A 16,774-nucleotide genomic window follows, 5' to 3' on the forward strand; every position below is an offset into this window, starting at 1 on the left:
AACTCTCTTGAGCAAATTTATAGGCTGCCTAGAAGCACATGGCGGGAGGAGGAGGAGGAGGTGCAGAAGTTCCATTGGAGAAAGATCCTTGCACTAGAAGAACTGTTTAGTTGGATACTGCCCCTTAGTTTTTCTTTTGCTTATTTGGATGTTAATTGCAAAGAAACTCACCAAAGAATGAGGCTTCTCCTACCCATACATGATTTGGTGCGTTTTATGGACAGAAACGACAGATTAGGATTCTATGAAGGTTATACTTTTAAAACACCATCATATCCCTTTAAACATTCATAGGAATCCTGGGAACAATGGTTTGTTAAAGGTGCCAAGAGCTGTTAGGAGACACCTATTGCCTTCACAGGGCTCGAATTCCCAGAGTTCCCTGGGAAGAGGAATTGACTACATCCATTTGTTGTAGTTCTGTGAGGGGGAGGGGAGAGCTGTGGCTGTTTAAAATGGCATGATTCTGCTTTATAAATGTATAGTGCAGGTAGAACCAAGTTCTCTGAAAATGATAATGGGAGGAAAGGGAAAGAAGTCCTTTCCATGTAAACAGTAAACATATTTTGGGGGAATGTTTTTTGCACAGATCTAAAGCATTCCCTATTTTCAGAGAGCTTATGAAATGTAATTCAGGCTGTGAAGAAAATAGCAGTTACCAGAGAGAACAATAAGATTGCAAAGTCATATTGATCTCCCAAAGATGCCACATGATTTTTTTATCTTAGAAGAAGCAGTCCTAACCTTGGATAGATCATGTTGTGTACTGTGTAAATGCTTTGATAAAAAAGAGGGCCTCTTGCAGATACCATCTCTTCAGGAGGTCGATTCTGCAAGGTTTAGGAATTAGTTCTTTAGTGTAGTGACACCTACCCTTTGGAACTTTCTTCTGTTACATTTCAGACAGGAACTATCTTTTACTACACTTACTTTACTTCCGGGTTTGCAGTGTTTGGGTTCTAAGTTGTTTGAGTACCAAGGCATTTGAGAACCAAGGTACCGCTGTATGCACTTACTGTAACAACTTCATGGTGTGTGTCAGCACCATTTCTCCCCACAAAAAAGCATTGATAATAATAATATGTTAATTAGGGGTTGCCATTTTTTTTTTAAAGGTAGGCATTGTGTTTAACCTGTCTAGGTCAAAATAAATATATTTATGCAAGTAACAGAAGTTCAGTGACAAATAGAAATTATCTTTCTTAAAGTACTTTATACTGAGCACAGACTGTGTCAATGACATAGTTTATTAGGCTAAATTTATTGCTTTATTATTGCTACATGCAAATACAGCCTCTTTAACTACATCGTCCAGTTGTTTAACATTTCTGAACACTACTAGTTGTGGGGGTTTTTAAGGCAAAAAAATCAGATAAACTGCTGCTTCTTCTTCAGGTCTGATGGTTTTGTCATATTGTTGCTCTGACATCAAAAGAGAAGGTGCCTCTGAAAAATAATGGATGGTTGATTTTGATGATAGTTTGATCCTGTCCAGAAAACGGAAGTTTCTGTCTCAAGTTTAAACTATTAGATTTGCCCTCGGGGGGGACGGACTCTACGCAGCAAACAGTCTGATAAAGTGTTTTAAATTGCATTTTAAGCTGCCTGGGAAAGAAATCCACATTTTGTTGTAAATTATAACCATTATCAAATATAATTATTTGGGTTTCAGACCCATTAATTTACTTGCACCAAGTATGTTTTTGTGGGGGGGGGGATAACTGGAGCAAGTGTGCTGAACCTGTGGACTACATCCAGGCTCACCAAGCCATTACAAGTGATCTGCCAGCCCCCATCATGTTCCCTATCACAGCTGTGGGCTGAGAGGATTGGTCTCTGTAGCACAGAGAGCACAAATATAATTCCCACTGCAGTGTTGTTTGCTGGAAAGGTGCGTGCTTAGAGAGAGAGTGGCCTGCAGGGGTGTTGTAGTGTGTGTGTTTGGTTGTGTGTGCATTTGTGTTCAAGAGACTGTGACTGCAGGGTGGCCCATTTTAGCAATGCCCATTTTTTGTTCTTCTGCTACATGGAATACTGTGTCTCAGCTATTCTTCCTTGAGGTATTCGTAAGTAACTTTAACATGCATTTCCCCCCACATATGTGCACTACTGGCAATGTTGCATTTGATTGTTTCTCACAGGATGGAAGCAGCATCTGATACATAAAAATCAAACCCAGATGCTTATACAGCCTTCCATTAAACGACCACCACAGATCAGAGACGGACCTAGGTAATGTGGCACCCTGAGCAATGACAAAATTTGGCATCCCCTAACTTTGAGTAGGTACCTGTATAAATATAGGTATTATTATTATTATTATTATTATTATTATTATTACTATTATTACTACTATGTGCCCCTTTGTCTTAGCGCCCTGTGGGAGGGAACCACCCACACCACCCTAATCTGGCGCTGCACATATTCTCATAGCACAAAATTATTTTCAGAAATGAATGCAGGCAATAATTTAACTGGGGTGGTTTATGCTGGAGAAAGAAATTGGAACCACCAACAATGACAAGCTAAGTTCTGAAATGCCATGATTCTGAAACTAAACTTCAATTGCTCAGGTAACCTGTCTCTCATGTGCTTCTTGACTGATTGCCTCTAACAGAGATAGCATCTATTGTCTTGCTCTGAGTACTGTAACTTGTTTTTTTCAACAACAAAAAAGCAAAAGCAAATACCAGATTGTTTCCTGTCATCTAAGGATAGTGTTTGCTGATTTTACCAGAGAGAAGTAAGAAAGCAAATTGAATTCTGCAACAATTATAGATCTCTCAGCAGATGGCAATTTTACTGCTTTTTTTTTAAAGCCGCACATGTTCAAGAAGGGTTAGCCCAAAGTCAATAAAGTAATAAAGTGAACTGTTTATGATGCACATAAAATTAACTTCAGCAGAGAATTTTCAGCATAACTGCTTTTGTGAGTCTTTTGAAGGAGGGTTTTTTTTTAAAGGGTTAACATTGTTGTAAAGTCAACTCATTGGTCAAAGTTGGTCTCTGTCCTAGGTTCACCCTTTTAGGCTGAAGTTTTCTGTGCTACATAATACATAATATTGAACTATGTTGTAACTTCTGTTTTTGTTTGCCTGCAGCGACTGTGTCAAAGTAGGTACTGGAGACTTTTAAACAAATCCATAGTGCACTCAGCTAAACCTTAAAACAAACTTTTTTTAAAAAAACGCAAAGCACAAATTATTGCAAGCATTCATTTCACAGGCAAGTTTGTTTGTTGGTAACTTGACAGGGCTTGTGCCTAAAAATAAACAGATCACAGGCTATATTATGCAATGAGCAGTAAGCATATGTAGTATAAATTACTGAAGCTAGCAGAAACTAAACAGAGCAATTTGGAGATGTGTTAAAAAGCAAAGTAGGGAAGAGGTTAGCACACACACGCACTCACACAGCAAGACTGCTATGGATTTCACAAGCTTGAAAAGGCTGAGGTTAATGTCTAAGAAGTAATTATGCAGTACATCTCTTGTTAAGTTTGTTAAAAAGTGAGTATATAGAATGCTTACCTGAAGGTAGTGAATCTCAAATATTACTTACATAGGAAACACAGCCAATTTCAATTATACAGTACTGGACATAACCAGGTCAAAATTACACACTTTTAATTAACTCCTCTTGGTTTGAAGGGGAAAATGTTTAGTATCTGCTTATATTCTCTATAAAATCAATCAGATCTAAAAGCACTGAAGTTAGTTTGGCTGGATCATGCACATTGCTTATAAGTTTCAAAAATATACTTCAACACCTAATGGACTAAACTAAAGCTTCTGAATGGTTTGTCTTCAGTTATCTGCCTTAGCAGATAAGCAGATGAATGACCAGCACTGAAACTTTCTCCTAAGTACTCAGCCTGTCCGGACCTTGAAGCTGATGTATGCATTAGCTGATGGGATGAAAAGACCCACATTGCATCATTCTTCAGCATCTCATCTCTTCCATAAGTAATGAAACAGAAGTGAAGGCTGCTGAAAATGTATTATTACAGTACTTCATTTGAATGGAAGCCTGGCTGGACTTGGTATGGAACTGAGGAATGGGTATAGCAGGGAAGGATAATACTGACTATAGAAATTCAGAATGCTGTCAAGATTTTTTAGGGTTGCCATATTTTGAAGATCAAAAAAGAGGACACTGTGATGGCCATTCAAAGCAAATAAATGCTAATTGCCTCAAATTTTACTCCTGAAAAAGAGAACGTGTCCTGGAAAAAAATGGCAACCTAGACTCAAGAAAGTAGTTCCAAACTACAAACTTATAGTATAGCTCCCCCCCTTTATTCTGAATATTATTTATTTACTGATGGAAGCCAATGCAGACTTTCAGAGAGACTGACATGTTGGAGGGACTGACAGCAATAGCAACAAAGTACCTTAAAGACTGCTGCCAGTCAGTGCAGGAAATACTGAGGTAGATGGACCAAATAACTTGGTATAAAGCAAGTTTCTCAGTGCATTAGTTGATTATGGCACAACCTTTCTGTGGCCTAGAGAACATCAATACACTAGAAATTCAGAGAGCCAACATGTGGTCTTCTAAGGCAGCTGCAGTAATGCAGTATAATTGTTGCACAGCACCCCAGACTCTATGAGTAGTGCAAAATTCTTGGGGTTTGGGGTGCATAACTCGGGTTCACTTTCCTTGGTATGAGGGGCAGTGGAGGCTGTGGTGTCTTTATGATATATGGTTGATTTACAGATATATATATACAACCTGAGCCTACAATGGAGAGGTTCACAGCATTAACACCCCAGAAGGTCTTGCTTCTCCAATAGCCAAAGCCTTGGATTCAAGCAGAAATCAGGCATGGCTCTCACTCTCTGGCTTCTGTCTGCTCTCTCTCTCTCTCTCTCTCTCTCTCTCTCTCTCTCTCTCACACACACACACACACACACACACAGTCTTTCTTACTACCAGCCAGGTGAGGGAGGGGACCCACGCATCTTCCCTCTGGCCCAGAGCAACTTATTAAAGATACATACTAAAGACCCAAACTGAGGGCCATTACCAAGAAGCTGGCCTTGTTATTCCAACACTTTAATCCTCCATTAGATTTTAAAGTTAAAGTTAAAGCTATGGTTTTCCCAGTAGTGATGTATGGAAGTGAGAGCTGGACCATAAAGAAGGCTGATCGCCGAAGAATTGATGCTTTTGAATTATGGTGCTGGAGGAGACTCTCGAGAGTCCCATGGACTGCAAGAAGATCAAACCTCTCCATTCTGAAGGAAATCAGCCCTGAGTGCTCACTGGAAGGACAGATCGTGAAGCTGAGGCTCCAATACTTTGGCCACCTCATGAGAAGAGAAGACTCCCTGGGAAAGACCCTGATGTTGGGAAAGATGGAGGGCACAAGGAGAAGGGGACGACAGAGGACGAGATGGTTGGATAGTGTTCTCGAAGCTACGAACATGAGTTTGACCAAACTGCGGGAGGCAGTGGAAGACAGGAGTGCCTGGCGTGCTCTGGTCCATGGGGTCACGAAGAGTCGGACACGACTAAATGACTAAACAACAAGATTTTAACCCTTGCTGGGTACATGAATTAGAAGGGACTCAGGCATACACACCAACTCACAACAGTATGTGAGGGAAAAAAAGAGGTAATGTCTAACTGTTTTTATATATCAGTTATGTCCAATGTATTTCAGCATATAGTCTTCCTGAAGGACTAAAAATTGACACGACACACTGCTCCAATTGCACGAAGGTGAGTCACATCTGCACACAAACCCCAGGTCTTTCACCTAACCCCTGCAGCAGCTCACTGGGTATAGCTAGGTTGTAGATGCACACAATACATTTCTGACTTTGTTTAGCAAAAGCACATTGTGCCAGGTAATTGAATGCATTAAAATAAAGAGCACAGGAAATAATATTAATAGAAGCAATTTTGACTAGTAATGTATAACTAGTATATCACAGAAGGGAGCCAAATGAGACAAAGGGGTAATTAATGTCATGTGGAGGTCCCTACTTCATTTACCTCTGTTTTTCAGCTCTGGCTAGAGTAATGACTAAAATTAATCAAGCTTCTAGTATTTTAGGCTTGTATCTTAAGAACTTCATAGCAACTGTGGTGGAAACGTTTTCTGCCTATCAGTTTTGCAGACTCAGCTTGGAAACTGAAAGCTCAGATGTATTTCTGCTTCATGCATCACTAAGATTTTGCAATCTCATTGCTCAGCTAGCAGTTCTGTTAATCATACACCAATCTGTATGAAATACTACTAGCAGGACAAAAAAAAAAGGATTTTTAAAATATAAAACACTAAACACTTTTGGCAGGTACGTATGATGTTTTTTGATTGTCAGGTAGAGGTGATCTTATATACATAGATAATATAATCTGATGGAATTCTGCAATCAGTTGATGTACTCATTCTGTGGTGAATGCAAGTTAATACTATCATCATGTTTGTAGATTTAAGGATCTCACAGAGTGCTATCGTATACAGATGCACTCAGAAATAAATCCCAGTGTGTTAAATGCAAGGCTGGGGAAGCTTTTTCAGATCAAGTACCACCTTTTTCTGCGGACAACCTTCTGGAGTCCACATTCCAGTGTGACACGGGGGCAGATGGTAAAGTGGGTGGATAAATAAATACCTTTCAACAGTTTGCTACATTTCCACCACCAGTTTTTCCACCGCTAGCCCAGATACAAGCTTGCCCCATCTCCACTGACTGAGATGCCACCTGGACTTGACTTTCAGGGGAGCTGGGGCTATATATCTGTTCCTGGGCTGACACAGCTCCCCAGGCAGCATTGGCCCTGAAGGGAATGATGCCAGTGTGTCCTTTCCCCCTTGGGGATGAACCACTTCAGAGGTAGGATGCATGGGTCACCTCCCTAATATATCATGAAGGAGGCCTTATGCTGGTGTGAGGTACGCTATCTCGCCTATTTGTGTCTGCTTGAGTGGACTTTTTTAGCCTTTGCTTAACCTGGTGTATATATTGCTGTGTTATTTGGAGGCAGGGAAGCAATACATATGACGGGTGAGATCAGCTGGGGAGAGAACAAAGCAGGGAGGCAATTACAGTGGTTCCTTGGTACTGGGAGATATGGTGTGGGAAAGGGGGCAAGCCATGTAGCAGGTTCATGGCACAGACAATAAGTGGCTATGCCATGGGCCAGCCCCCTTTCCAGCCTGAGGAAGTTTGGTTCTTCTAGCATAGGCATCCCCAAACTCGGCCCTCCATCTGTTTTGGGACTACAACTCCCATCATCCCTAGCTAACAGGACCCAGTGGTCAGGAATGATGGGAATTGCAGTCCCAAAACAGCTGGAGGGCCGAGTCTGGGGATGCCTGTTCTAGCAGCCAGCCTTTAGGTCTGCAGCTACTGAATGCCAGGTCAGCTTTGATTAAGACTTCCCTTATCCATGTTTTGATCATACATGAGGAGACTGATCTGGTTTGTATCATTGAGGCCTAAGTGAGCAAGCATGGTGGAGTTCATCTCACCCTGCTGTGCCCACCCGGGTACTCAAGGCAGCCTAGACACAGACTTGAGGACTGGGGAAGGGGAGTTACTGTAATTTATAGGATCTCCTCCCATGCTTTCTGTCTACTTGATTGGCAATATAGAGTATCTCAACCTGGTTTTAGGCATTATAACACATTTTGCTGGTTTACTGCCCACCTCACTGCCCAGCCTGACAGATATGGTCTCAGAGCGAGTGTTGAGGACTCCCTGACTGCTTGGGGGGGAGGGGTCAGGCATAAACAGCTATGCTGAGGCTATTATTTTTGGGGTGACTCAGGACTTAATGGTCACCATGATAACCTTGGGGGTGTCCCAATATGTCATTGGCTTCATGCATGTGGCAAGCTACACTCTGGAACTGGTTTTTCTCACTGTGACATCTAGTGAAGCTTTTCCAGGTACTATGAGACCTTTTATGGTCTGGCCCAAAGGAAGTAATAGAATTGACTCACTGTGACTTGTTTGCAAAGCATTTTCATTTCAGGATAAACTCACTTCTACTCTAGACAACAGTAGAGAGCCTGGGGCTTTGCAGCTGTTGTAACACTCCACCTTCAGCTAGTCTGAAGAATGGATAAGGCTAATGAGAGTCTAACAACATCTGGAGAACCATAGGTTAACAATCCTTGTTCTAAGGATCCTAAACTGAGATTTAACGTCCCAAAGCAAGCTCTGGTCTCTTTTGCTAAATGTTATTTTTCTTACAGAGATAAGCATCCAGATCCTTATTTACTTTTAGGCAAATACATTTCCTCTGCCTCAAACTACTTAGCAGCAGGAGCCCAGGCACTAAGCAGCAGCAAAATGTTTGCTCCAGCCAGAGAGGCATGAATTAAATGCTATGATGAGGAAAAAGCATAAATATTTGACTTCCATATTGCTTGGCTACCATGTAGCCTTCAATTTTCTCTTCCTTCCCTTTTTGTTTAAACTTAGGACCAAATATTGGAAAGAAAAAAACAACACCCAGTTAATATTATTAACATTTTATAGTTGACAGTGTATCTCTTTTAAGGGATATGGCCCTATTTATCAATTATTTGTTCTTAATAAACTTGCACAATATGCCAAACTTTCACATTAGGCTGGACTTTTTAATCTTATCTTCCTTTCCTTTTACTCTTGCATTTATTGCCCATGGATTACCTGGAATACCTTAGACTGTGTGCCGTACCTTACGTCAGATGTCGGCACTTTTGTGTGGTCTATCATGTGGGCAGCAAATGTTGGACCACAGTGTTTAAAAAGATGTTTACAGCTAACACTAACTTCAGTAGGAACAGCTGTGTATCTTCATAGTCAGAATATAAGGGTGCTTTCAGAGGAGTGTTCGTTGTGGGATGGGTGGTCCTCATGCATGCATTTTTTCCCACAGTATCTAAATGATATTTCTGACATAAAAAATACTAGTCTATGTTTCCTCCTATTTAATCCAAATTTAATTTAATTTAACCCTGTAAATTAAAGCTTGTTGCCAGTGACTCATTTGCAATATCTGAATGACCTGTTAACCATATTGCATCCTCTGCTGGAAGTACCTTAAGGCAGCTTTAACAGTGAAAAAGCAAATCAGAAAATTAGCTTTTAGCCAGTTTAGTGAATAAACTTTTATTGTCTGATCTGTGTTGTAATTCCTTTCAGACATTATATCTAATATCTATATCTAATTCTCAATTTTGTTGTAACTAAGGTTTGTTTAAGTTATTGCTAGAAGTCTCTCTCTCAGTCTCTCTCTCTCTCTCTCTTTGCAATACTATCTTAATTACACTCACAGTATGAACCTCTCAAGGTCTTCTGTAACCCCAAACTGAGCAGCAAGGAACATTTGTCAGGCCACAGCTGACCTGTATATGGTGTGCCTGACACCTATCTTCAAGCACATTTGCAGTGCCATACAGAACATTTGCACAGCACTCATGTCTTAGTCTGGAAGAGTGAATGTGGCCAACCACCTCCTCCTTTTCCATCTAGCTTCCCCTTGCAACTTGGCTTCTTGGATTTGAGACCTAGACTGACTTTATTTTGAACCTTGATTTGAAGCCTTTTGCGATGCTCACTTTTGTTCCAGGCCCAAGGGGCTGAACCAGCAGAATGCAATAATAGCTCAGTTGCATTAGCTTAAAGGTTCACCCTCTTTCCAGCAGTGCTTATACAGGGTGAGTCCTTTAAAAGAGGCCCCGTGGATACAGAGTACACATGTTGCATGGGGCCTCTTTTAAAAGACTCACCCTATACAAGACCCACAAACATAGAATAAAGGCAATAACCTTCCCTTGCTGTTTGCCCCCAGCGACTGACTTTCTGCTGTTGAAGATGGCATACTTCAAAGGAAAAGAGTTGTGCTTCTTTCCTTCCTTTGGGGTCAAACTCCAAGGACTTCCAGTCATCACTGATAGGCTCTGGCTGAAAACCCTGCTGGAATTGGCAGCATTGGGGAGTACGGGTGATCCCAGTGGCATTTAAAGTCAGTGCTGATCAGCACCAAGTTCAAACTGCCCTTTTGGCAGGGTTTGGCTCCACTTGAGCTTCTGAGCAGAACCAATCCCAGTGGTACATGGATTTGATGTCAAATTTAAAAGGAACCAAAGGCAAGGCACATTTGCAAAGAAACAATTGGAAATGACCACTAACAGTCCCCTGCTTTAATTAACTCACAGAGGCAATTATCCACTGGGGGTGTAATATCAGCTAAGTCCCATGAGCCCATCTGCTGGGGTAGGAGTGATATGAAGCTGTCAGATTCTAGTTAAGACTCCAGAAGACCCCACCCTGATACCCAGTGTGAAGAAAAGTTTTTCTCCCTCTTTCAAATACTAGAAGTCCATGCATTAAAACTGAAAGTTGAAGGCTTTTGCACAAAGGGAAGTACCACCTCACACAATAGTTTAAAAAAATCACTATATAGGCAACTTGATGGCCACTGTGAGGATACTGGGCTAAGATGGGTCCTTCTTAATGTTCTAACTGCATTACAGTCACTTCCTCAAAGGCTGGGTCACTGTAAATTCTTTGCAGGGCATTTCAAAACAAACAAACTGTGAGCAGCCTGTTTCCATCCAAGCTCATCATTGTAAGAACCTTTTAAAACTAGGAATTTGGTGCCTGAATTAGAATTTGGTTTGCTTGTTTTCCTTCCCACCCACCCCACATCCCTTTTGTGTCATGTCTTTTCAGATTGTGAGTCTGTGGGCAGGGGCTGTGCTATTTTTATTCCTTTGTAATCTGTTATTTTCTGACTGAATAGTGGGGTGAAAATAGTTTGCATAAACAAACTAGAATGAGTAGAATCTGCTTGGTTTCTAGGGGGCAAACAATTATTTTTCCTCTCCCCATCACCTTTCAAAATGTGGTCATAACATAGCATATGCTAAAATAAATGAGATTTGTTCATCAAAAAGCGTGTTAAGCTGGCAAACATTATTTTAAAAAATAATTAACACAATGTAATACTTACATTTCATTTTGGGTGTTACTACTGTATTGTGTGCAGAAATATGAGATTTACTATATTTAAGTGGGCAACAAATGGTGATGAGGTTGCACAACAAATAAATCTGCTTGTATTATCTACCTACTCAGAAATCGTTTTATTTTCCAGCTTTTAGAGAATCTGAATCAGGAGTCATAAATGAAAACAAGCTAATTTGATACCTTTCCATGGCTCAGGACTACTGGTACTTGGTACACATCCTGCTGGAAAATATTAATTACTAGAATAATTAGTGTAAAAATATGGCAAATACTGATTGCTTTTTGTTTTTACATTCAGGAAAAAATTGAGAAAAAGTGAGATGGTGAATGATTTGTTCTAATGCAGTGAAAATTAGATGCCAAGCAGTCAAATATGTCAAGAAATCTTTACAAAATAATGGAAGTGCTCTTTGAATCAGAACGATGTGTAGCTCCTGCAGCAATCCATGTTCATTTTTTTTAAAAGCTAGGGTGTACATTGCCTTTCATGATCACTGACTTTCATATGTCAAGACTGTTTAAAATATTAAAAGGAATGGACAAATAGGCAAATCTGTAATTTAGTTTTTATTTACTCCATTTGAAGCAGAAAATATGAAATAATAAAATATGTAAAGGGGCTTCTGCTGTTTGAAAACCATTCTGTCTTGAGTATGGTGATGTTTTTCTCAAAGAATTTGGGCAAAAATGGTTTAGCAGTTTGATAAGAAAGACATATTTTGTTCAGAAAGCCAATAGGATTGAGAAATGAAAAAAGAAAAAAAATAACAGCACTCTAAGTCTCTCCTAGTTTTTCAGAGAAAATTGCTAATTTATTGGTTCACCTCACCTGAGACTGCAATGGTTTTAGTAAAACCCTCATTTGCTTTTATTGTCACATGGTTTAAAGCTCTAGCTACAGTTCTTGGTTTTATTCTTATTGTACACAGATCAACTTGAAATGAATTATTTGTTGGAATTAATTGTTTGTGCATGGAAGAGAAAGAAGAGAAATAGATTATAGTGCTCAAAAAAGTATTAGATGCTAAGAGTCACACACAATAAATCACATGTACAGAGGGCTTTTTACTTCCTGCTTTCTACCACAGCTTCCTGCATCCTCCAGAGAGCCTGCTCTGAAAGGTCAATAATCTTCCATAGAAAAATAAGCAACTCCAATATCCCTCACGAACATAGAAGCCAATTCCCAGTTCCCTTGGCCCCCCCTACAATAAAATATTTGAGGGGGCTGCCCCCCACCAAAGTTGATGGACATTGCCGTTCAAATGGTGTACCTACCCCCCCCCCCCAGTATTTTAAGTTGGCCACCCCTGCTTGCAAAGCACTTTGTCCACACTTAATCAGCTAGGACTCTCTACTCCAAATGTATTTGTTCCACTGCCTATGCCCTGTACCCCCCCTCATTCTCCTTTGTGCCCCATACCAAATAAATATTGGTAGGGGAGGGAAGGGGGGAAGCCAAGGTCTTTTCAACCTGAAATGCGTTTTATATTGCTAATGTAGAAAGAAGGTTGAGACACACTTACCCTTGCCTGTTGATTGTTCCCTACAAACCCACAACCTCCATGCACTTTAGTTTTAATTGTATTTTAATTATGTTGTTTTCCCCACATGTTTTTAGCAGTCCTTGTTCTTATCTGTAAGCTGCCTTGAGTCCACCCCGCATGCAGGCTCTGTAACTGGAAAGGAGCTAGAGGAGAAGTGATGAATTTAGGAGGAATGTCCCCCACTCAGTGTCTCTGCAGCCTTGTTATTTCTGCAAACAAGAAGTTGCGGCTATGCATTTGCTCATATAATTTGCTTTTTACTCTCTCTTCTCTAAATGCTCAGAATTGCTTTACAGTATATACTTTTCTTAGTCCTATTGCAATACCTTATGCCAGTAGTGGGCAACCTTCTTAGGGTTGAGGGTCACATTCTCCCAGAAGCATGTGTGTGTAAAATAAATACATGAATACAAAAGTGAATGAAAGGAGGGGAGAGAAAGAGAAAGGGAATGGGCTTTCTTGCCCACATTTGGCATTGGCTCCATCTGGCAGGTGTGTCCAATACCAAAACTAGGCAGGGAAGCCTCTTTTTCTCTCTGTCCTCCCTCCATTCATTCTCTTGTCTATTCATATATTCTCTCTCACACACACTTACTGTGGCACTTACTATAACAACTTCATAGTGAGTACCGGCACCTCACACCCCCCCGCCCCAAATACAAAAATTGTGACATACACAATGAATTGAAACCATTTGCATGCACTTGGGTTTGAAGTCAATAATGCTAGTCTGTTATCTCTTTCAGCAAATTCAGACATAGACTTCCTCTGAACATGGATGGAGGAAAGATGGCTATAGGGAACTCAAAGTTTCAGAGGCAGTCTACCTGAGTGAGCTGAAGTTGTGGAGGCTGGCAACAGGAAAGGCTTTGGGTCTCAAGCCCTACTTTGACTAATCACTTTTAAAAGTGTGCCAACCAGTGGCCAACACCTCATGATAACAATCATGGAGAACTTGGAACTGATTTGTCTTGCTCTGTAAACAGTGCAACCCTATGTCTACTCAGAAGTAAGTCCCATTAGATTTGGGACAAGCAATAGCTAACTGCTTGATTTTTTTTCTTCTTTATGTAATATAGAACCTTTTATTCTTGGTATTCCTCGTGCCTCTGATGGTTTCAATCACAGGTTTATGTTTCTGTATATCTTGCAAGTCATGTGCACCACACCTCTTGTTCTCTTATTTCTTCTGATGATATTCTCTGTTTACCTATCTGTATCACACTGCAAATATCCAGATAACCAGATTTAATATTTATTATTGTGAACATTCCATGCCCACCTTGGTATGGTTTGGTTTAATTTTTATGTGTTTGTTTCATGAAGTTCTATTTTGTTATTTGGGTTATATGGCTAGTTTTAAAAAAATGCTTTTTGAAAAGGAATAAAAAGACGAAGCAAGTTCCAGTAAGTTAATTGGGACTTACTCCCAGGTATGTGGGTATAGCCTTAATTTCCTCCATAGAGTTCAGAAGAGATTAAAAAGCGACTTTGCCTTCACTTTCTGTTCCCATTTGAGAGTAGCCATGTGGGTGGTAGGATTGTAACAGATGTGGAAATCAAGTGTCTCTCAGTTGGAAACATGAATATAGACAAACTATTGTAATTGGAACTCTGTTCTTTGCCTTCCATTTGTCCACAGTGACAGTGATTTAAAAAGCAGGGAGTTAATAAGATACCCATTGTCTCACTGTCATGGAAGATAGGGTCTACTCACTTGCCTTAAAAAACTTGAAACACAAGAGATGTATGTTGAAATTGGGGAGACTAACTTCTCTCTTCTTCACCCTCCATCTCATTATCATTATTCACACACATATACATGTATTTTGACATAAGTGGGTAGTATTCAATGCTAGACCTACTCAAGAGTAAACCCATTGAAGTTAATAGACATGACTAACTTAGATTTATTATTTTCAATGGGTAGGACTTAGTATAATACAACCCAGAGTGTTTAGGATTACTACCCATCCTAGCCACAAAGGATTTCCCATGCATTTCAGTCTCCAGAATGCTCACTTCTCTCCTCACCATGGGAAAAATAGTTTCTTAAGAGTCCTTTTCCCCCTTACAACCCACCTTAGCAATGAAGAAAAGATGTGCTGCTAGGTCCTCCTCCACAAAGAAAACTTACACAGGGTGCTGCAAGCTAGCGAAGGAGGGAAAATGCAGACTAGAAAGACCAAACTGATAAATTTAGAATGCATAGTTCTGATTGGCTTAGCATGCCCCCGCTTATTTTTTGTGGCTTGGGGTTTCGTTGGCCAGAGAGAGAGAGAAAAGCATGAGGATCTTGAAGAACGGAAAACAAAGGCTTTCCTGTTGGTTAAATTATTTGTTTTTAACAATTTTTGTTGCTGTGCAGGGGGACGGACAGCTTCCTCTATGGGCCTTGGCCTCTTTATATTTCAGTCAACATATCCTTCAGTCAATCATATTAGAGCAGCATAGAATTCTCCCTCTCATCAGACTAGTTTCCTAATCCAACAAGTGACCAATATTTTCTGCCCAATAAGTCAATGGGAAGTGTAATTTTACAAAAGTCTCTCTCAGTACAGTATTTTTAAAGAACTCAGTTTCTCCCAGACCAGACTTGTGTAACTAAATAGCAGATGTGTTACACATTTAACATGACACCCCTATGCACATGCATATCTTAACCAAATCCTATTTTTAAAAGTGATTTCTCCCCAGTAACTCTGCTTACAAAACGAACAACAGCCCTTTTATTGCTTTTAATGGGTGTGGTATATTTTTATGGTATTCTGTAAATGATCCTTCTTGAACCTACATTTCTAAATAATTGGCATTAATACGGCAAGACAAAAATAGCAAAAACCAGGATATTGATGTATCAGTAAACACCTGACTTTGTATTGTGCTTTTGGCTTGTTTGTACATGGTGATATATTGCCTACATTGTCCTTGTGGGACTGTTTAAGTTATGTAATATCTCTTTAAAAAACTGACAAAGTTTTCTGGCAATATAAGACCTTAACAGATTTATTTTGGCACAAGTGGGGGCTGCAACAAAATGTTGTAGTGTGGAGTGCTCTTATTCAGGTTTCTAGCCCTGGCCTCAACAGTCAACCAGCATTCGTTACCTACTAAACACAACCAGTCTATACTGGGCATTTCCCCGCACCAACCAATTTTTTGGTACTTCTGCAAATATTGGGATTCCCCCCATGCCTACCGCTTCTTCTTTATTGTGCATTACTTGTACCATTTGTGCTACATAAGCCTGATTCAGTTCTGTTTCGGTTTTCCTAGCACTCAAACACAGGTATGTTTTCTCTCATTTTGTGTTAATTTTTGTTTTTAAGCCTGCATTTGCATTTGTATGAATTTCATATGCCCTTTTTACATAAAATACATTTTCAATGCTTCTCAATGCATTTTTCAGGAGAAAAAAAATTGTATTTTTTGCACACTGAAGCACTGCAAAATCTGGAAGTGTGACTGGCCGGGAGTTGCACTGTGATCTGCAAGAAAATTAAACTGGCAACAGCAGATTGCATCTGTTTCCTGTGAAAAACAGACCAAATTCCTGTGTCACAAGCTTATCAGAAAAGGAGAAAGTGATTGTGATTGTGTGTGTGTCGACAAAAGGGAGTAGTCCACAAAAGCTTATACAGTAAATCTATTATAAGGTGTTTGTGTATAAACCCTGCTGTTCCCCCTCTGGATTTTACTTTTAAAGTAAAGAGACCTATCTCCATTTGTGCTATGTGGCTCAGTAAGTAATCAATGCCCAGCACAAACATATTTTCCTCTTTTTCTTCTTGGACCTGTGTTCCCATATGTAAGCAATTGAACTCTGGGAAAAAGGCTTGCCCCTTTGTCCTGTACCTTGGCAGAACCTTTGTTTCCCTGTCGCCCTGCCAGGAAAGTATGTCGCTGACTTTGGGGAGGCGACTGACGTCACAGACACACACCTTGCCTTGTGTGTGTTACGGTTCCAGCCTCTGGGGCCGCTCTTTCTATACTTTACGTTTTATATACAGTATAGCAGTGTATGTGTTTTCATATATATCTCTATACGAACTCTGTCGCAAAGCTCACGGGGACCTTGCCTTCTCACTTTCCCCGCCCCCTTCACCCCTCCCCGCGCGCCAAATTGCGCCTGCTGAGGGAGGAAAGCAGCTTCATTCGCTGCCGCCGCCTTCCACCAACCGCCTTCCATGGGTGGTCGTTAACTGTTGACTTATGGCTCGGCACGCGCGCAAGCGCGCCTAGAGGCAC

General features: G+C 40.4%; 1 long non-coding RNA gene across 1 annotated transcript; it reads right to left on the minus strand.

Moving 5' to 3' along the window:
- Nucleotides 1-1,244: 1,244 nt before the first annotated feature.
- LOC128410443 (uncharacterized) lies at nt 1,245-16,544 on the minus strand. Its single transcript, XR_008329507.1, has 3 exons — nt 16,382-16,544; nt 7,961-8,071; nt 1,245-1,446 (listed from the first exon to the last, which is right to left on the minus strand). It is a non-coding gene; the product is annotated as an uncharacterized LOC128410443 (long non-coding RNA).
- Between the last annotated feature and the right edge of the window lie 230 nt (nt 16,545-16,774).

Source organism: Podarcis raffonei, chromosome 3 (assembly GCF_027172205.1).
Source record: "Podarcis raffonei isolate rPodRaf1 chromosome 3, rPodRaf1.pri, whole genome shotgun sequence".
In the NCBI taxonomy this organism is placed as follows: Eukaryota; Metazoa; Chordata; class Lepidosauria; order Squamata; family Lacertidae; genus Podarcis; species Podarcis raffonei.